Source organism: Mobula hypostoma, chromosome 11, assembly GCF_963921235.1.
Source record: "Mobula hypostoma chromosome 11, sMobHyp1.1, whole genome shotgun sequence".
In the NCBI taxonomy this organism is placed as follows: Eukaryota; Metazoa; Chordata; class Chondrichthyes; order Myliobatiformes; family Myliobatidae; genus Mobula; species Mobula hypostoma.
Window position 1 is genome coordinate 86,247,105 of NC_086107.1, and position 21,504 is coordinate 86,268,608.

At 46.4% G+C, this 21,504-nt stretch overlaps 1 protein-coding gene across 1 annotated transcript in view; it reads right to left on the reverse strand.

Annotated features, from left to right (window-relative positions):
• The window catches only part of LOC134353890 (uncharacterized), a 90,515-nt gene that overhangs the window by 6,982 nt on the left and 62,029 nt on the right, over window positions 1–21,504 (reverse strand). The window lies entirely within an intron of this gene.

The window sequence follows — 21,504 nt, forward strand, 5'->3', positions numbered from 1 at the left end:
CCTCACGTTTGTCCCCCTTCGCCCACACCTCAGCGAGTTCCGTGTTCGCCATGATGCGGAACTTTTCTTTCTCCGTCTCCGAGCCTACTTCTTCGGCAAGGACTCTTCCACCCCCACCGATGACCCCTTCTCCCATCTTCATCCCTCCTCTTCTTCATGGACACCCCGCTCTGGTCTTCTGCCTGCTCTGGATCTCTTTATTGCCAACTGCCGACGGGACATCAACCGTCTCGACTTCACCGCACCTTGTCCCCATTCCAACCTCACTCCTTCGGAACGCTCTGCTCTCCGCTCCCTCCGCACTAATCCTAACATTATTATTAAACCCGCTGATAAGGGGGGTGCTGTTGTAGTCTGGCGTACTGACCTCTACCTTGCCGAGGCACAGCGACAACTCGCGGATACCTCCTCTTATTTACCCCTCGATCGTGACCCCACTAAGGAGCACCAGGCCATTGTCTCCCACACTATCAACGACTTTATCCGCTCAGGGGATCTCCCATCCACTGCTACCAACCTTATAGTTCCCACACCCCGCACTTCCCGTTTCTACCTCCTACCCAAGATCCACAAACCTGCCTGTCCTGGCCGACCTATTGTCTCAGCTTGCTCCTGCCCCACCGAACTCGTTTCTGCATACCTCGACACTGTTTTATCACCCCTTGTTCAATCCCTTCCGACCTATGTTCGTGACACTTCTCACGCTCTTAAACTTTTCAATGATTTTAAGTTCCCTGGCCCCCACCGCTTTATTTTCACCTTGGATGTCCAGTCCCTATATACTTCCATCCCCCATCAGGAAGGTCTCAAAGCTCTACGCTTCTTTTTGGATTCCAGACCTAATCAGTTCCCCTCTACCACCACTCTGCTCCGTCTAGCAGAATTAGTCCTTACTCTTAATAGTTTCTCCTTTTGCTCCTCCCATTTCCTCCAAACTAAAGGTGTAGCTATGGGCACCCGTATGGGTCCTAGCTATGCCTGCCTTTTTGTTGGGTTTGTGGAACAATCTATGTTCCATGCCTATTCTGGTATCTGTCCCCCACTTTTCCTTCGCTACATCGACGACTGCATTGGCGCTGCTTCCTGCACGCATGCAGAACTCGTTAACTTTATTAACTTTCCCTCCAACTTTCACCCTGCCCTCAAGTTTACCTGGTCCATTTCTGACACCTCCCTCCCCTTTCTAGATCTTTCTGTCTCTGTCTCTGGAGACAGCTTATCCACTGATGTCTACTATAAGCCTACTGACTCTCACAACTATCTGGACTATTCCTCTTCTCACCCTGTCTCTTGCAAAAACGCCATCCCCTTCTCGCAATTCCTCCGTCTCCGCCGCATCTGCTCTCAGGATGAGGCTTTTCATTCTAGGACGAGGGAGATGTCTTCATTTTTTAAAGAAAGGGGCTTCCCTTCCTCCACTATCAACTCTGCTCTTAAACGCATCTCCCCCATTTCACGTACATCTGCTCTCACTCCATCCTCCCACCACCCCACTAGGAATAGGGTTCCCCTGGTCCTCACCTACCACCCCACCAGCCTCCGGGTCCAACATATTATTCTCCGTAACTTCCGCCACCTCCAACGGGATCCCACCACTAAGCATTTCTTTCCCTCCCCGCCTCTCTCTGCATTCCGCAGGGATCGCTCCCTACACAACTCCCTTGTCCATTCGTCCCCCCCATCCCTCCCCACTGATCTCCCTCCTGGCACTTATCCGTGTAAGCGGAACAAGTGCTACACATGCCCTTACACTTCCTCCCTTACCACCATTCAGGGCCCCAAACAGTCCTTCCAGGTGAGGCATCACTTCACCTGTGAGTCGACTGGGGTGATATACTGCGTCCGGTGCTCCCGATGTGGCCTTTTATATATTGGTGAGACCCGACGCAGACTGGGAGACCGCTTTGCTGAACATCTACGCTCTGTCTGCCAGAGAAAGCAGGATCTCCCAGTGGCCACACATTTTAATTCCACATCCCATTCCCATTCTGACATGTCTATCCACGGCCTCCTCTACTGTAAAGATGAAGCCACACTCAGGTTGGAGGAACAACACCTTATATTCCGTCTGGGTAGCCTCCAACCTGATGGCATGAACATTGACTTCTCTAACTTCCGCTAGGCCCCACCTCCCCCTCGTACCCCATCTGTTACTCTTTTTAATGCACACATTCTTTCTCTCACTCTCCTTTTTCTCCCTCTGTCCCTCTGAATATACCTCTTGCCCATCCTCTGGGTCACCCCCCCCGCCCGTCTTTCTTCCCGGACCTCCTGTCCCATGATCCTCTCGTATCCCCTTCTGCCTATCACCTGTCTAGCTCTCGGCTCCATCCCTCCCCCTCCTGTCTTCTCCTATCATTTTGCATCTCCCCCTCCCCCTCCAGCTTTCAAATCCCTTACTCACTCTTCCTTCAGTTAGTCCTGACGAAGGGTCTCGGCCTGAAACGTCGACTGCGCCTCTTCCTATAGATGCTGCCTGGCCTGCTGCGTTCACCAGCAACTTTGATGTATGTTGTAAGATACAGAGTATCTCTCTCTACACCATCCCATCACACAGTCCCATTACTTGTTCCCAGAGCAGGTTCAGCAAAAGTTGCACAGAGTGGTGCTCCAGTGGTTGTCTCACCAGTACGTACCCTACAGTGTACTGTTGTTTAAGCCTCACACGAGCTCAGACCAGTGTTGGATTGTTCTCAGTGCCTCCGAGGACTGGGTGTCCATCTCGCAGATCTGCTATTTGTGGGAGGGATAACATTGTCTGCTGTCTGACTGTGGGTGACAGTGTTACTTGTTTAGATCTGCCTGTGACTTGCATCCACCTTCTTAAGGTGTGGATTTTTTCAGTTTTTACCATCAGTCCATAGAGGGTTGTAGCTCATAGTTGGTTACCTAAACACACATGGTGGAGAATGTTAAATCTTCTGTGAACACCAGAGCTGCACCACGGAGCCCAACTCCTTGGGGCCGAGGGAAGAAGGGGTGATCCCCCACTCCCATCATCTCCACAGTTGGCAGGGTAGTGGGACTGCTGAAAGTTCCTGGGGGATAAATCCTGTTTTCACAGCAGCCCATTCATTCCATCATTTCTTGTCATTTAAAGGAGAGCTATTCAGATGTGCCCATCTCTCCAGGTCTGAGCCATAAAATACAGAAACTGGTTTCTCGGCCCACCAGGTCTCACCGCCAGTTCCTTGGGCAGTTTCTGCACAGAACCTGTTGCTCTGCTGTTTAACTGTCGCGCAGACTACGCTTTCTGTCACCACACCCTCCCAAACCCCGGAGTTGGGGCCCGTCATTCTTTTACAAAATTTATTTATCAACTAAATACTATGGAATAAATCAGAGCTTCATAAACAATTTACAGTTTCAAATTAAAACAATTATTACTGTCTACTACAAAAGAGACCAGCGTTCTAGTAAATCCCCCATTGTGTCCGTAGTTAAATAGAGGTTGCAACCCATCAGTCTCTTTTTTTTCATAAAATGTAAAACAGTTTATTTAATGACAAATTGCATACAATGGTCAGTGATTTACAAAACTGTTAATCAGAATCGGGTTTAATATCGCTGGCATATGCTGTAAAAATAAGTTGTTATGTAGCAGCAGTACATTGCAATAGATAACTGTAAATTACTTAAGGAATAAATACTGTGTATATACCTATGTACATACAGAGGGGCAGACAGACTGGGAGAGTGGCTTCAATAAATTTCAAACAATATCTGCGATCTTGATCCATAAGAGTGCACTACTAGGAAGAGCAAGGATGCTACACCGAAATCTCAAGCTCCCAGACCTCTGGTTGAGGACCCACGATTGAGAGAAAAAGAGGTGAGGAAAACATATACAACACGTATATTAATAAATATATATAGGTATAGACATGGCCACATTGGACCATTCAGCTCATTGAGTCTACTCTCAATCCATCATGGTTGATTTATTTTCCCTTTCAACCCCATTCTCTTCCCATCACTTTGCAGCAGTGGGTGGTTGTACTCTAAGTGGGAGGGGCTGTCATCCTGACCTGGCACAGGATTCCGGGGAGACACCCGAAGGTCAGTTCCCATGGAGAATGTGCTCCAGTTCCAAGTGTTCTGGTCTTGTGGTGACTGGCAGCTAATGGAGAAAGGGGGCACTGATGTAAGGTTGTGGCATTAGGGGAGGGGGCAAAAATGTTTCATTTATTTCTCTCAAGTCCATTCTTCATCCCCCCCACCCTCCTCCACTCAGATCTTAACTACACCTCCCTTCCTCCTCCCACTCCATCACATCTCCCTCACCTTCCTCTCCATCACTTCTCCCTTGCCCATTCCTTTCCTTCTCTGTCCTCTGTTGAACCCCCCTGCCTTGCTCTCTACTCGCCTTCCCATGGAAATGATGCATGCATGATATACCATGAGTGGGGTATGACGCTTCCAGTGCCACCAACATCCCCAGAGGAGTAGCAGTACATCCACATCGCTGCAAGGCCCCCTGACAAGGCAGCAGCCCCCACCCTTCCAGGGCAGCGTCCATGGTCTGTGACTCGGGATAGCTGGTACAAAGTACTTGTTGACGACAGCTATGCGTGTCAGATGCCAGGCAAAGATATCCTGTTATGTGACCTCACCCCATGGAGAAGGAGATGTCTGCCCTGTCCAACGACGGGTACCTTCAGTGCCAGTATCTCGCTCTGTTCCAAGGGATGGAGAGCCGGTTCGAATCCTGTCACAACTCATCTTGGTTTGGTTTAACATTAAAGGTCGGCAGGGAATTGATTTTTGAGATCTTGTAGCATGTTTAGGATAGATATAGCACAGGAACAGGTCCTTTGGCCCAAACTAAATAAATTGGCAATCAGATGGCCAACTAAACCAATCCCTTCTCCCTACACTATGTCCATATTCTTTTATTTCATCTTCCTATCAAAGAGCCTCTTGAATGCCTCCATTGTATCTGCCACCAGCACAATGCCAGGCAATATGTTCCAGACACCCACCTGTTTCTTTAAAAGAAAGTCTTGTACGCACATCTTCTTTGAATTTCTCACCTTACGTGCACGCCCTTCGTGTTAGGCACTTCAACTCTGCGGGGGAAGAATACTGTCTACTTTTGTCTATGTTTCTCAAACTTGTAAAGTTTTTTCAGATCTCCCCCCAAAACATAGAAAACCTACGGCACAAGACAGCCCTTGGGCCCACAAAGCTGTGCCAAATATGTCCTTACCTTATAAATTACTTAGGGTAGCTCACAGCCCCCTATTTTTTTTAAGCTGCATGTACCTGTCCAGGAGTCTCTTGAAAGACCCTATCGTATCCGCCTCCACCACCATCAGTGGCAGCCCATTCCACGCACTCACCATTCTGCGTGGGAAAAAAAACTTACCCCTGACGTCTCCTCTGTACCTACTTCCAAGCACCTTAACACTGTGCCCTCTTGTGCTAGCCATTTCTTCCTTGGTGGCGGGGGGGTAAGGAGCCTCTGAATATCCACATGATCAATGCCTTTCATCATCTTATACACCTCTCTCAGGTCACCTCTCGCCTCTGTTGCTCCAAGGAAAAAAGGCCGAGTTCACTCAACTCTTTTCATAAGGTATGCTCCCCAATCCAGGCAACATCCTTGTAAATCTCCTCTGCACCATTTCTATGGTTTCCACATCCTTCCTATAGTAAGATGAACTGAACTGAGCACAGTACTCCAAGACCAGGGTCCTAAATAGCTACAACATTACCTCTCGGCTCCTAAATTCAATCCCACAATTGATGAATGCCAATGCATCGTATGCTTTCTTAACCACAGAGTCAACCTGCACAGCAACGTTGAGTGTCCTATGGACTCGGACCCCAAGATCCCTCTGATCCTCCACACTACCAAGAGTTTTACCATTAATACTATATCCTGTCCTCATATTTGACCTACCAACATGAGCCACCTCACACTTATCTGCCACTTCTAAGCCCAGTTTTGCATGCTAGCAGTGTCCCTCTGTAACCTCTGACAGCCCTCCACACCATCCAGAACACCTCCAACTTTTGTGTCATCAGCAAACTTACTAACCTATCTTTCCACTTCTTCATCCAGGTCATTTATAAAATCACGAAGAGTAGGGGTCCCAGAACAGATTCCTGAGGTACACCACTGGTGATCGACCTCCATGCAGAATATGACCTGTCTACAACCACTCTTTGCCTTCTGTGGACAAACCAGTTCTGGATCCACAAGACAATGCCCCTTGGATCCCATGCCTCCTTACTTTCTCAATAAGGCTTGCATGGGGTACCTTGTCAAATGCCTTGCTAAAAACCATAGCAAGGTCTACTGCTCTACCTTCATCATTGTGTTTAGCCACATCCTCAAAAAATTCAATCAGGCTCGTAAGGCATGACCTGCCTTTCACAAAGCCATGCTAACTATTCCTAATCATATCATGCCTCTCCAAATGTTCATAAATCCTGCCTCTCAGGATCTTCTCCATCAACTTACCAACCACTGAAGTAAGACTCACTGGTCCTTAATTTCCTGGACTATCTCTACTCCCTTTCTTGAATAATGGAACAACATCTGCAACCCTCCAATCCTCCAGCACCTCTTCTGTCCCCATTGATGATGCAAAGATCAATGCCAGAGGCTCAGCAATCTCCATCCTCACCTCCCACAGTAGCCTGGGGTATACCCTGTCCGGTCCTGGTGACTTATCCAACATGACGCTTTCCAGAAGCTCCAGCACATCCTCTTTCTTAATATCTACATACTCAAGCTCTGGAGACCACCACGCCAGAGCTTCTTCTTAAACTCAGGACCACACATGGACCTGACCAAAGAGGCCCACAATGTTCCCGGAGACCCGCGGTCTGCTACCGTGCTGGAGTGCTTGGAGACATGGCCCATTTCGACCAGCACCTCTCCGGAGCAGACGACCACACAGAAGTGACAGGGGAGACCTCAAGGTGCCCCAGACGCTTCCCCAGAGTGACCACTGTAAAGCGCCCTTGGTAGCCATCCACAGCTGCCGGAAGTTCTGCATCTCCCTTTAAGATCATCCCAATAATCGCCAAGATCCTTTCTGTAGTCAATACTGAAGCAAAGTACTCTGCTATCTATTCTGATTCCATGCACACTTTTCCACAGTCACACTTGATTGGTCATATTCTCTCACATCTTATCCTCCTGCTCTTCACATAGTTGTAGAATGCCTTGGGATTCTCCCTAATCCTGTCTGCCAAGGCCCTCTCATGACCCCTGCAGGCTCTCCTAATTTCTTTCTTATGCTCCTTCCTGTTAACCTTATAATTTTTAGATCTCTATTGTTACCTAGTTTTTTTTTTGAACCTTTCGTAGGGTTTTCTTCAGGAGTAGATTTTCAACATCCTATGTACACCTTGGTTCCTGTACCCAACCATTCTTTCCTTGTCCTATTGGAATGTACCTATGCAGAATGCCACCCAAATATCCCCTGAGCATTTGCCACATTTCTGCCGAACATGTCCCTGAGAACATCTGTTCCCAATTTATGCTTCCAAGTTCCTGCCTAATAGCTTCATATTCCCCCTTACTCCAATTAAACACTTTGCTCACTTGTCTGTTACTATCCCTTTCCAATGTTATGGTAAAGGAGATAGAATTGTGACAGCTATCTCCAAAATGTTTTCCCACTGAGAGACCTGACATCGAGCCAGGTTCATTTCCCAATACCAGATCAAGTATAGCCTCTCCTCTTGTAGGCTTATCTACATATTATGTCAGGAAACCTTCCTAAACACACTTAACAAACTCCATCCCATCTAAACCTCTGGTTCTCGGGAGATGCCAATCAGTATTGGGGAAATTAAAATTTCCTGCCACGACAACCCTGTTATTTTTGCATCTTTCCAGAGTCTGTCTCCCTATCTGCTCCTCAATGTCCCTATTACTATTGGGTGGTCTATATAAAAAAAAACACCCAGTAGAGTTATTGACCCCTTCCTGTTCCTCACTTCCACCCACAGAAACTCTGTAGACAATCCCTCCAGGACTTCATCTTTTTCTGCAGCCATGACATTATCCATAATCAGCAGTGCCATGCCCCAATCTCTTGCCTCCCTCCCTTTCCTTTCTTGATGGTCCAAATGGTTTAATTCTGCTAATCTGTTCTATGGTATTATGGCTAAAAAAAATTAGGTTTCATGGTTAATGCAGAAGTCACCAAACATTTATCAGTGTAGTATTTAGTGGTAATGGTTCAGAGGCATGGTAGTTGGCACTCCACCCTCTCCCCTTAAATGGTGTCCTGTGAGTCTGAATTGATTATGCGGTTGAGTTGCTCTTTCTCATGGAAAACCATTTTACTGAACTGGCATAGTTTTACAACTTGAAAGTATAAGGTTCTGCAGACGTTGGAAATCCTGATGCTGGAACTCAGCAAGTCAGGCACAATCTATGGAAAGCCTTGGTCCAAAACATCGACTATTGCCCTCGGTAGACGCTGCCTGGACTGTTGAGTTCCTGCAGCATTTTGTTGTTCATGATTTCCAGAGTCTGTACCTTCTCATGTATTTTATGCCGTTGAACCTGCTGTGTTCCTCCAGTAGGCAGCTTGTTACTTTAGATTTTGACTATATCCTACACAGCAGAGAGAAAGATGTTGAAGGGCATTCAGCTCTTGCATCCATGTGGGATGCCAGAAAAATCATGTGGGAGTAATCCCTTCTATCCCATTTCCTCTCTTGCCTCTTTAAATTAACAGGATGGGTGCCTGAGGTGGGCTTCCAATGCTGGTGGTGGAAGCAGATCCAAACATAAGGGATTCTGAAGATGCTGGAAAGGTTGAGGAACACACATAAAATGTTCAAGGAACTCAACAAGTCAAACAGTATATGGAGAGGAATGTTTCAGGCTGAGACCATTAGGACTGGGCAGGAAGGCAGTCAAAACCAGATTGAGGAGGAGGGGGAGGGGAAAGGAGTATAAGCTGGCAGGTGCTAGATCAGATCTGCGTTAATCTACACGCAAATAAAGTTAATCTTTATTTTATAAATGTACCCAATGACAGTGAGTTGTTTTATTTTATATTTCAGGATAGCAAGGAGCTGGTGCCGGAAGGTTGGAAGACGAGAACAGATTTCCCTGTCCTAGGCCCTGGCTACCTGATGTTGGAGACCTGGCACAAATCTGCTCTTTTCCTCAAAAGCCTCCGCCTTTCTGTCTATCTCCAGCAGGTCAATCAGCAGTGTTTCACTGGCACACAGCCGTAGCAAGGAAGAGGCCGGGGGCCTGTGGAGTGCTAGGGTGCCCCAAGGGGCAAGAATGAAAGAGCCAAACCCAGGGTAAGATACAGAGTATTTCTCTCTACACCATCCCATCACACAGTCCCATTACTTGCTCCCAGAGCAGGCTCAGCAAAAGTTGCACAGAGTGGTGCTCCAGTGGTTGTCTCACCAGTACGTACCCTACGGTGCACTGTTGTTTAAGCCTTACACGAGCTCAGACCATTGTTGGATTGTTCTCAGTGCCTCCAAGGACTGGGTGTCCATCTCGCAGATCTGCCATTTGTGGGAGGGATAACATTGTCTGCCGTCTGACTGTGGGTGACAGTGTTACTTGTTTAGATCTGCCTGTGACTTGCATCCACCTTCTTAAGGTGTGGTTTTTTTTAGTTTTTACCATCAGTCCATAGAGGGTTGTAGCTCATAGTTGGTTACCTAAACACAGATGGTGGAGAATGTTAAATCTTCTGTGAACACCAGAGCTGCACCACAGAGCCCAACTCCTTGGGGCCGAGGGAAGAGGGGGTGATCCTCCACCCTCATCATCTCCACAGTTGGCAGGTTAGTGGGACTGCTGAAAGTTCCTGGGGGATAAATCCTGTTTTCAGAGCAGCCCATTCATTCCATCATCTCTTGTCATTTAAAGGAGAGCTATTCAGATGTGCCCATCTCTCCAGGTCTGAGCCATAAAATACAGAAGCAGTCTCTTGGCCCACCAGGTCTCACCGCCAGTTCCTCGGGCAGTTTCTGCACAGAACCTGTTGCTTTGCTGTTTAACCGTTGCACGGACTAAGCTTTCTGTCACCACACCCTCCCATACCCTGAGGTTGGGGCCCATCATTCTTTTACAAAATTTATTTATCAACTAAATACTATGGAATAAATCAGAGCTTCATAAACAATTTACAGTTTCAAATTTAAATAAAATTATTACCGTCTACAACAAAACATACCAGTGTTCTAGTAAATCCCCCATTGTGTCCGTAGTTAAATAGAGGTTGCAACCCATCAGTCTCTTTTTTTTCACAAAATGTAAAAAAAGTTTATTTAATGACAAATTGCATACAATGGTCAGTGATTTACAAAACTGTTAATCAAAATCGGTTTTAATATCACCGGCATATGCTGTAAAAATAAGTTGTTATGTAGCAGCAGTACATTGCAATAGATAACTGTAAATTACATTAAGAAATATTGTGTATATACGTATGTACATACAGAGGGGCAGACAGACTGGGAGAGTGGCTTCAATAAATTTCAAACAATATCTGCGATCTTGATCCATAAGAGTGCACTACTAGGAAGCGCAAGGATGCTACGCCAAAATCTCAAGCTCCTAGGCCTCTGGTCGAGGACCCGAGATTGAGACAAAAAGAGGTGAGGAAAAAATATATGTATATTAATAAATATAAATGATGTGAGGTTGTGGCATTAGAGGAGAGGGGAGTGGGGAGAAATGTTTCATTCATTTCTCTCAAGTCCATTCCCCCCCCCACCCTCCTCCACTCTGATCATTCCTACACCTCCCTTCCTCCTCCCACTCCATCACATCTCCCTCACCCCTTCCCTCCCCTTCCTCTCCATCACTTCTCCCTTGCCCCTTCCTTTCCTTCTCCGTCCTCTGTTGGACCCCCCCCCCCGCTTGCTCTCCACTCGCCTTCTCATGGAGATGATGCATGCATGATATACCATGAGTGGGGTATGACGCTTCTCGTGCCACTAACATCCCCAGAGGAGCAGCAGTACATCCACATCGCTGCAAGGCCCCCTGACAAGGCAGCGGCCACCTCAAAGCTGCCTCCACCCTTCGAGGGTAGCAGCCTCGATGTGAGTCCATGGTCTGTGACTCGGGATAGCTGGTACAAGGTACTCGTGGACGACAGCTATGCGTGTCAGATGCCAGGCAAAGATATCCTGTTATGTGACCACATCCCCATGGAGAAGGAGGTGTCTGCCCTGTCCAACGATGAGTACCTCAGTGCCAGTACCTCGCTCTGTTGCAAGGGATGGAGAGCCGGTTAGAATCCTGTCAGCTTATTTTGGTTTGGCTTAACTTTAAAGGTCGGCAGGGAATTGATTTTTGAGATCTTATAGCATGTTTAGGATAGATAGATATAGCATAGGAATAGGTCATTTAGGCCAAACTAAATAAATTGGCAATCAGATGCCCAACTGAACCAATCTCTTCTCCCTACACTATGTCCATATTCTTTTATTTCATCTTCCTATCAAAGAGCCTCTTGGATGCCTCTATTGTATCTGCCTCCAGCACAATGCCAGGCAGTGTGTCCCAGACACCCACCTACTTGAAAAAAGTCTTGTACGCACATCTTCTTTGAATTTCTCACCTTAAGTGCATGCCCTTTGTGTTAGGCACTTCAACTCTGGGGGGGAAAATACTGGCTGTTTACAAGTTTGAGAAACATAGACAAAAGTAAAGTTTTTTCAGATCTCCCCTAAACATAGAAAACGTACAGGACAAGACAGGCCCTTCGGCCCACAAAGCTAATTACAAAGTACCTAGGGTTACCCATAGCACCCTAATTTTTTTTGAGCTCCATGTCCCTCTCCAGGAGTCTCTTAAAAGACCTTATCGTATCCGCCTCCACCACCATCAGCAGCAGCCCATTCCACGCACTCACCACTCTGCGTGGAAAAAAAACTTACCCTGACATCTCTGCTGTTCCTACTTCCAAGCACCTTAAAACTGTGCCCTCTTGTGCTAGCTATTTCTTCCTTGCGGGGGAGGGGGGCGTTGGTGCCTCTGAATATCCACGTGATCAATGCCTCTCATCATCTTATACACCTCTCTCAGGTCACTTCTCGCCTCTGTTGCTCCAAGGAAAAAAGGCCGAGTTCACTCAACTCTCTTCATAAGGTATGCTCCCCAATCCAGGCAACATCCTTGTAAATCTCCTCTGCACCATTCCTATGGTTTCCACATCCTTCCTATAGTAAGATGAACTGAACTGAGCACAGTACTCCAAGACCAGGGTCCTAGATAGCTACAACATTACCTCTCGGCTCCTAAATTCAATCCCACAATTGATGAATGCCAATGCTTCGTATGCTTTCTTAACCACAGAGTCAACCTGCACAGCAACGTTGAGTGTCCTATGGACTCGGACCCCAAGATCCCTCTGATCCTCCACACTATCAAGAGTCTTACCATTAATACTATATTCTGTCCTCATATTTGACCTACCAACATGAGCCACCTCACACTTATCTGCCACTTCTAAGCCCAGTTTTGCATGCTCACAGTGTCCCTCTGTAACCTCTGACAGCCCTCCACACCATCCAGAACACTTCCAACTTCTGTGTCATCAGTAAACTTACTAACCTATCTTTCCACTTCCTCATCCAGGTCATTTATAAAATCACGAAGAGTAGGGGTCCCAGAACAGATTCCTGAGGTACACCATTGGTGATCGACCTCCATGCAGAATATGACCTGTCTACAACCACTCTTTGCCTTCTGTGGACAAACCAGTTCTGGATCCACAAGGCAATGCCCCTTGGATCCCATGCCTCCTTACTTTCTCAATAAGGCTTGCATGGGGTACCTTGTCAAATGCCTTGCTGAAAACCATATACACTACATTACTGCTCTACCTTCATCATTGTGTTTAGCCACATCCTCAATAAGTTCAATCAGGCTCATAAGGCATGACCTGCCTTTCACAAAGCCATGCTAAGTATTCCTAATCATATCATGCCTCTCCAGATGTTCATAAATCCTGCCTCTCAGGATCTTCTCCATCAACTTACCAACCACTGAAGTAAGACTCACTGGTCCTTAATTTCCTGGGCTATCTCTCCTCCCGTTCTTGAATAATGGAACAACACCTGCAACCCTCCAATCCTCCAGTACCTCTTCTGTCCCCATTGATGATGCAAAGATCAATGCCAGAGGCTCAGCAATCTCCATCCTCACCTCCCACAGTAGCCTGGGGTATACCTCGTCCGGTCCTGGTGACTTGTCCAACATGACGCTTTCCAAAAGCTCCAGCACATCCTCTTTCTTAATATCTACATGCTCAAGCTCTGGAGACCACCACACCAGAACTTCTTCTTAAACTCGAGACCGCACATGGACCTGACCAAAGAGGCCCACAATGTTCCCGGAGACCCGCGGTCTGCTACCGTGCTGGAGTGCTTGGAGACATGGCCCATTCCGACCAGCACCTCTCCGGAGCAGATGACCACACAGAAGTAATGGGGGAGACCTCAAGGTGCCCCAGACGCTTCCCCAGAGTGACCAATGTAAAGCCCCGTTAGTGGCCATCCACAGCTGCCGGAAGTTCTGCATCTCCCTTTAAGATCATCCCAATAATCGCCAAGATCCTTTCTGTAGTCAATACTGAAGCAAAGTACTCTGCTATCTACTCTGATTCCAAACACACTTTTCCACTGTCACACTTGATTGGTCATATTCTCTCACATCTTATCCTCCTGCTCTTCACATACTTGTAGAATGCCTTGGGATTCTCCCTAATCCTGTCCACCAAGGCCCTCTCATGACCACTTCAGGCTCTCCTAATTTCTTTCTTATGCTCCCTCCTGTTAGCCTTATTTTTAGATCTCTATTGTTACCTAGTTTTTTTTTTTCTTTTTTTTGAACCTTTCGTAAGGTTTTCTTCAGGAGTAGATTTTCAACATCCTATGTACACCTTGGTTCCTGTACCCAACCATTCTTTCCTTGTCCTATTGGAACGTGCCTATGCGGAATGCCACGCAAATATGCCCTGAGCATTTGCCACATTTCTGCCGAACATGTCCCTGAGAACATCTGTTCCCAATTTATGCTTCCAAGTTTCTGCCTGATAGCTTCATATTAACATAGAAACATAGAAACATAGAAAATAGGTGCAGGAGTAGGCCATTCGGCCCTTCGAGCCTGCACCGCCATTTATTATGATCATGGCTGATCATCCAACTCAGAACCCAGCCTTCCCTCCATACCCCCTGACCCCTGTAGCCACAAGGGCCATATCTAACTTCCTTTTAAACATAGCTAATGAACTGGCCTCAACAGTTTGCTGTGGCAGAGAATTCCACAGATTCACCACTCTCTGTGTGAAGAAGTTTTTCCTAACCTCGGTCCTAAAAGGCTTCCCCTCTATCCTCAAACTGTGACCCCTCGTTCTAGACCTCCCCAACATCGGGAACAATCTTCCTGCATCTAGCCTGTCCAATCCCTTTAGGATCTTATACGTTTCAATCAGATCCCCCCTCAATCTTCTAAATTCCAACGAGTACAAGCCCAGTTCATCCAGTCTTTCTTCATATGAAAGACCTGCCATCCCAGGAATCAATCTGGTGAACCTTCTTTGTACTCCCTCTATGGCAAAGATGTCTTTCCTCAGATTAGGGGACCAAAACTGCACACAATACTCCAGGTGTGGTCTCACCAAGGCCTTGTACAACTGCAGTAGTACCTCCCTGCTCCTGTACTCGAATCCTCTCGCTATAAATGCCAGCATACCATTCGCCTTTTTCACCGCCTGCTGTACCTGCATGCCCACTTTCAATGACTGGTGTATAATGACACCCAGGTCTCGTTGCACCTCCCCTTTTCCTAATCGGCCACCATTCAGATAATAATCTGTTTTCCTATTTTTGCCACCAAAGTGGATAACTTCACATTTATCCACATTAAATTGCATCTGCCATGAGTTTGCCCACTCACCCAACCTATCCAAGTCACCCTGCATCCTCTTAGCATCCTCCTCACTGCTAACACTGCCACCCAGCTTCGTGTCATCCGCAAACTTGGAGATGCTGCATTTAATTCCCTCATCCAAGTCATTAATATATATTGTAAACAACTGGGGTCCCAGCACTGAGCCTTGCGGTACCCCACTAGTCACCGCCTGCCATTCTGAAAAGGTCCCGTTTATTCCCACTCTTTGCTTCCTGTCTGCTAACCAATTCTCCACCCACACCAATACCTTACCCCCAATACCGTGTGCTTTAAGTTTGCACACTAATCTCCTATGTGGGACCTTGTCAAAAGCCTTTTGAAAATCCAAATATACCACATCCACTGGTTCTCCCCTATCCACTCTACTAGTTACATCCTCAAAAAATTCTATGAGATTCGTCAGACATGATTTTCCTTTCACAAATCCATGCTGACTTTGTCCGATCATTTCACCGCTTTCCAAATGTGCTGTTATCACATCCTTGATAACTGACTCCAGCAGTTTCCCCACCACCGACGTTAGGCTAACCGGCCTATAATTCCCCGGTTTCTCTCTCCCTCCTTTTTTAAAAAGTGGGGTTACATTAGCCACCCTCCAATCCTCAGGAACTAGTCCAGAATCTAACGAGTTTTGAAAAATTATCACTAATGCATCCACTATTTCTTGGGCCACTTCCTTAAGCACTCTGGGATGCAGACCATCTGGCCCTGGGGATTTATCTGCCTTCAATCCCTTCAATTTACCTAACACCACTTCCCTACTAACATGTATTTCGCTCAGTTCCTCCATCTCACTGGACCCTCTGTCCCTTACTATTTCTGGAAGATTATTTATGTCCTCCTTAGTGAAGACAGAACCAAAGTAATTATTCCCCCTTACTCCAATTAAACACTTTGCTAACTTGTCTGTTACTATCCCTCTCCAATGTTATGGTAAAGGAGATAGAATTGTGACAGCTGTCTCCAAAATGTTCTCCCACTGAGAGACCTGACATCTGACCAGGTTCATTTCCCAATACCAGATCAAGTACAGCCTCTCCTCTTGTAGGCTTATCTACATATTATGTCAGGAAACCTTCCTAAACACACTTAACAACCTCCATCCCATCTGAACCTGTGGTTCTCGGGAGATGCCAATCAGTATTGGGGAAATTAAAATTTCCTGCCACGACAACCCTGTTATTTTTGCACCTTTCCAGAACCTGTCTCCCTATCTGCTCCTCAATGTCCCTGTTACCATTGGATGGTCTATATAAAAAAAAACACCCAGTAGAGTTATTGACCCCTTCCTGTTCCTCACTTCCACCCACAGTGACTCTGTAGACAATCCCTCCAGGACTTCATCTTTTTCTGCAGCCATGACAGCCGTGCCATGCCCCCAGCTCTTGCCTCCCTCACTGTCCTTTCTTGATGGTCCAAATGGCTTAATTTTGCTAATCTGTTTTATGGTATTATGGTTAGAAAAATTAGGTTTCATGGGTAATGCAGAAGTCACCAAACATTTATCAGTGTAGTATTTAGTGGTAATGGTTCAGAGGCGTGGTAGTGGGCACTCCACCCTCTCCCCTTAAATGGTGTCCTGTGAGTCTGAATTGATTATGTGATTGAGTTGCTGTTTCTCATGGAAAACCATTTTGCTGAACTGGCACAGTTTTACAACTTAAAAGTGTAAGATTCTGCAGACACTGGAAATCCTGATGCTGGAACTCAGCAAGTCAGGCACAATCTATGGAAAGTCTTGGTCCAAAACATCGACTATTGCCCTCGGTAGACGCTGCCTGGACTGTTGAGTTCCTGCAGCATTTTGTTGCTCATGATTTCCAGAGTCTGCAGCTTCTCATGTATTTTATGCCGCTGAACCTGCTGTGTTCCTCCAGTAGGCAGCTTGTTACTTTAGATTTTGACTATATCCTACACAGCAGAGAGAAAGATGTTGAAGGGCATTCGGCTCTTGCATCCATGTGGGATGCCAGAAAAATCATGTGGGAGTAATCCCTTCTATCCCATTTCCTCTCTTGCCTCTTTAAATTAACAGGGTGGGTGCCTGAGGTGGGCTTCCAATGCTGGTGGTGGAAGCAGATCTAAACATAAGAGATTCTGAAGATGCTGGAAAGGTTGAGGAACACACATAAAATGTTCAAGGAACTCAACAAGTCAAACAGTATATGGAGAGGAATGGTTCAGGCTGAGACCATAAGGACCTAGCGGGAAGGCAGTCAAAACCAGATTGAGGAGGAGGAGGAGGAGGGGGAGGGGAAAGGAGTATAAGCTGGCAGGTGCTAGATCAGATCTGCGTCAATCTACACGCAAGTAAAGTTAATCTTTGTTTTATAAATGTACGCAATGTCAGTGAGTTGTTGTTTTTTATATTTCAGGATAGCAAGGAGTTGGTGCCGGAAGGTTGGAAGTACGAGAACAGATTTCCCTGTCCTAGGCCCTGGCTACCTGATGTTGGAGACCTGGCACAAATCTGCTCTTTTCCTTAAAAGCCTCCGCCTTTCTGTCTATCTCCAACAGGTCAATCAGCAGTGTTTCACTGGCACACAGCCGTAGCAAGGAAGAAGCCGGAGGCCTGTGGAGTGCTAGGGTGCCCCAAGGGGCAAGAATGAAAGAGCCAAACCCAGGGTAAGATACAGAGTATCTCTCTCTACACCATCCCATCACACAGTCCCATTACTTGCTCCCAGAGCAGGTTCAGCAAAAGTTGCACAGAGTGGTGCTCCAGTGGTTGTCTCACCAGTACGTACCCTACGGTGCACTGTTGTTTAAGCCTCACACGAGCTCAGACCAGTGTTGGATTGTTCTCAGTGCCTCCAAGGACTGGGTGTCCATCTCGCAGATCTGCCATTTGTGAGTGGGATAACATTGTCTGCTGTCTGACTGTGGGTGACAGTGTTACTTGTTTAGATCTGCCTGTGACTTGCATCCACCTTCTTAAGGTGTGGATTTTTTCAGTTTTTACCATCAGTCCATAAGAGGGTTGTAGCTCATAGTTGGTTACCTAAACACACATGGTGGAGAATGTTAAATCTTCTGTGAACACCAGAGCTGCACCACAGAGCCCAACTCCTTGGGGCCGAGGGAAGAGGGGGTGATCCCCCACCCTCATCCTCTCCACAGTTGGCAGGTTAGTGGGACTGCTGAAAGTTCCTGGGGGATAAATCCTGTTTTCACAGCAGCCCATTCATTCCATCATCTCTTGTCATTTAAAGGAGAGCTATTCAGATGTGCCCATCTCTCCAGGTCTGAGCCATAAAATACAGAAACAGTCTCTCGGCCCACCAGTTCTCACCACCAGTTCCTCCAGCAGTTTCTGCACAGAACCTGTTGCTCTGCTGTTTAACTGTCGCACGGACTACGCTTTCTGTCACCACACCCTCCCAAACCCCGAGATTGGGGCCCATCATTCTTTTACAAAAATTATTTATCAACTAAATACTATGGAATAAATCAGAGCTTCATAAACAATGTACAGTTTCAAATTAAAATACGATTATTACTGTCTACAACAAAAGAGACCAGCTTTCTAGTAAATCCCCCACTGTGTCCGTAGTTAAATAGAGGTTGCAACCCATCAGTCTTTTTTTCATAAAATGTAAAACAGTTTATTTAATGACCAATTGCATATAATTGTCAGTGATTTTCAAAACTGTTAATCAGAATCGGGTTTAATATCACCGGCGTATGCTGTAAAAGTAAGTTGTTATGTAGCGGCAGTACATTGCAGTAGATAACTGTAAATTACATTAAGAAACAAATATTGTGTATATACGTATGTACATACAGAGGGGCAGACAGACTGGGAGAGTGGCTTCAATAAATTTCAAACAATATCTGCGATCTTGATCCATAAGAGTGCACTACTAGGAAGCGCAAGGATGCTACGCCGAAATCTCAAGCTCCCAGGCCTCTGGTCGAGGACCCGAGATTGAGAGAAAAAGAGGTGAGGAAAAAATACATAATATGTATATTAATAAATATATGTATAGACATGGCCACATTGGACTATTCAGCTCATTGAGTCTACTCTCAATCCATCATGGCTGATTTATTTTCCCTCTCAACACCATTCTCTTCCCATCACCTTGCAGCAGGGGTCCCAGAACAGATCGCTGAGGTACACCACTGGTGATCGACCTCCATGGAGAATATGACCCATCTGCAACTGCTCTTTGCCTTCTGTGGACAAACCAGTTCTGGATCCACAAGGCAATGCCCCTTGGATCTCATGCCTCCTTACTTTCTCAATAAGGTTTGCATGGTGTACCTTGTCAAATGCCTTGCTGAAAACCATATACACTACATCTACTGCTCTACCTTCATCAATGTGTTTAACGACATCCTCAAAAAATTCAATCAGGCTCGTAAGGCATGACCTGCCTTTCACAAAGCCATGCTAACTATTCCTAATCATATCACGCCTCTCCAAATGTTCATAAATCCTGCCTCTCAGGATCTTCTCCATCCAAGTTACTAACCACTGAAGTAAGGCTCACTGGTCCTTAATTTCCTGGGCTATCTCTACTCCCTTTCTTGAATAATGGAACAACATATGCAATCTTCAATCCTCCGGAACCTCTTTTGTCCCCATTGATGATCAAAGATCAATGCCAGAGGCTCAGCAATCTCCATCCTCACCTCCCACAGAAGCCTGGGGTACACCTCGTCCGCTCCTGGTGACTTATACAACTTGCTGCTTTCCAAAAGCTCCAGCACATACTCTTTTTTAATATCTACATGCTCAAGCTTTTTCAGTCTGCTGTATGTCATCCCTACAATCGCCAAGATCCTTTTCTGTAGTGAATACTGATGCAAAGTACTCTGCTATCTACTCTGGTTCCATACAGACTTTTCCACTGTCACGCTTGATTGGTCCTATTCTCTCACATTTTACCCTCTTGCTCTTCACATACTTGTAGAATGCCTTGGGGTTCTCCCTAATCCTGTCCGCCAAGGCCTGCTGATGGCCCCTTTAGGCTCTCCTAATTTTTGTCTTAAGTTCCGTCCTGCTAGCCTTATAATCTTCTCGATCTCTATCATTACCAAGGCTTTTGAATCCTTTGTAAGCTCCTTTCTTCTTGACTAGATTTACAACAGCCTTTGTACACCACAGTTCCTGTACCCTACCATCATTTCCCTGTCTCATTGGAACGTACCTATGGAGAACTGCACGCAAATATCCCCTGAATATATGCCACATTTCTTCCGTACATTTCCCTGAGAACATCTGTTCCCATTTTATGCTTCCAAGATCCTGCCTGATAGCTTCATATTTCCCCTTACTCCAATTAAATGCTTTCCTAACTTGCTTTCCTATTCCTCTTCAATGCTATGGTAAAGGAGATAAAATTGTGATCACTATCTCCGAAATGCTCTCCCACTGAGAGATCTGACACGTGACCAGCTTCATTTCCCAACGCCAGAGCAAGTACAGCCTTTCCTCTTGTAGGCTTCTTGAATGCACCTAACAAACTCCCCTCCATCTAAACCCCTCACTCTGGGGACATGCCAATCGATATTTGGGAAATTAAAATATCCCACTACAACAACCCTGTTGTTGTTACACCTTCCCAGAATCTGTCTCTATCTGCTCCTCGATGTCTATATTTAAAAAAGCACACCCACTAGAGTTATTGACCCCTTCCTGTTCCTAAGTTCCACCCACAGAGACTCTGTAGACAATCTCTCCAGGTCTTCCTCCTTTTCTGCACCCATGACACTAACTCTGATTAACAGTGCCACCTCTTTTGCCTCCCTCCCTGTCCCTTCTGAAACTTCTAAAGTATGGCACTCGAATTAACCATTCCTGCCCCTGAGCCATCCAAGTCTCTGTAATAGCCACAACATCATAGCTCCAGGTACTGATCCATGCTCTAAGCTCATCCGCTTTGTTCATAATACTCCTTGCATTAAAATAGACACATCTCTAACCATTGGTCTGAGCGCGTCCCTTCTCTATCACCTGCCTATCCTCCATCTTGCACTGTCTCCAAGCTTTTTCTGCTTGTGAGCCAACCGCCTCTTCCTCCGTCTCATCGGTTTGGTTCCCACCCCCCCAGCAATCCTAGTTTAAGCTCTCCCCAATAACCTTAGCAAACCTCCCCACCAGGATGTTGGTCCCCCTGGGATTCAAGTGCAACCCGTCCTTTTTGTACAGGTTACACCTGCCCCAACAGAGGTCCCAATGATCCAGAAATCTGAATCCCTGCCCCCTGCTTCAATCCCTCAGCCACACATTTATCCTCCACCTCACTCTATTCCTATACTCACTGTCGCATAGTACAGGCAGTAGTCCGGAGATTACAAACTTTGAGGTCCTGCTTCTTTTGTTTTCAGGACCTCCTCCCTTTTCCTGCCTATGTCGTTGGTACCAATATGTACCACGGCCTCTGGCTGTTAGTCTTTCCACTTCAGGATATAGTGGACATTCCAGACCCTGGCACCTGGGAGGCAAACTACCATCCTTGCTTCTTTCCTGCATCCACAGAATCGCTTGTTTGACCTCCTAACTATAGAGTCCCCTATCACTGCTGCCATCCTCTTCCTTTCCCTACCCCTCTGAGCCACAG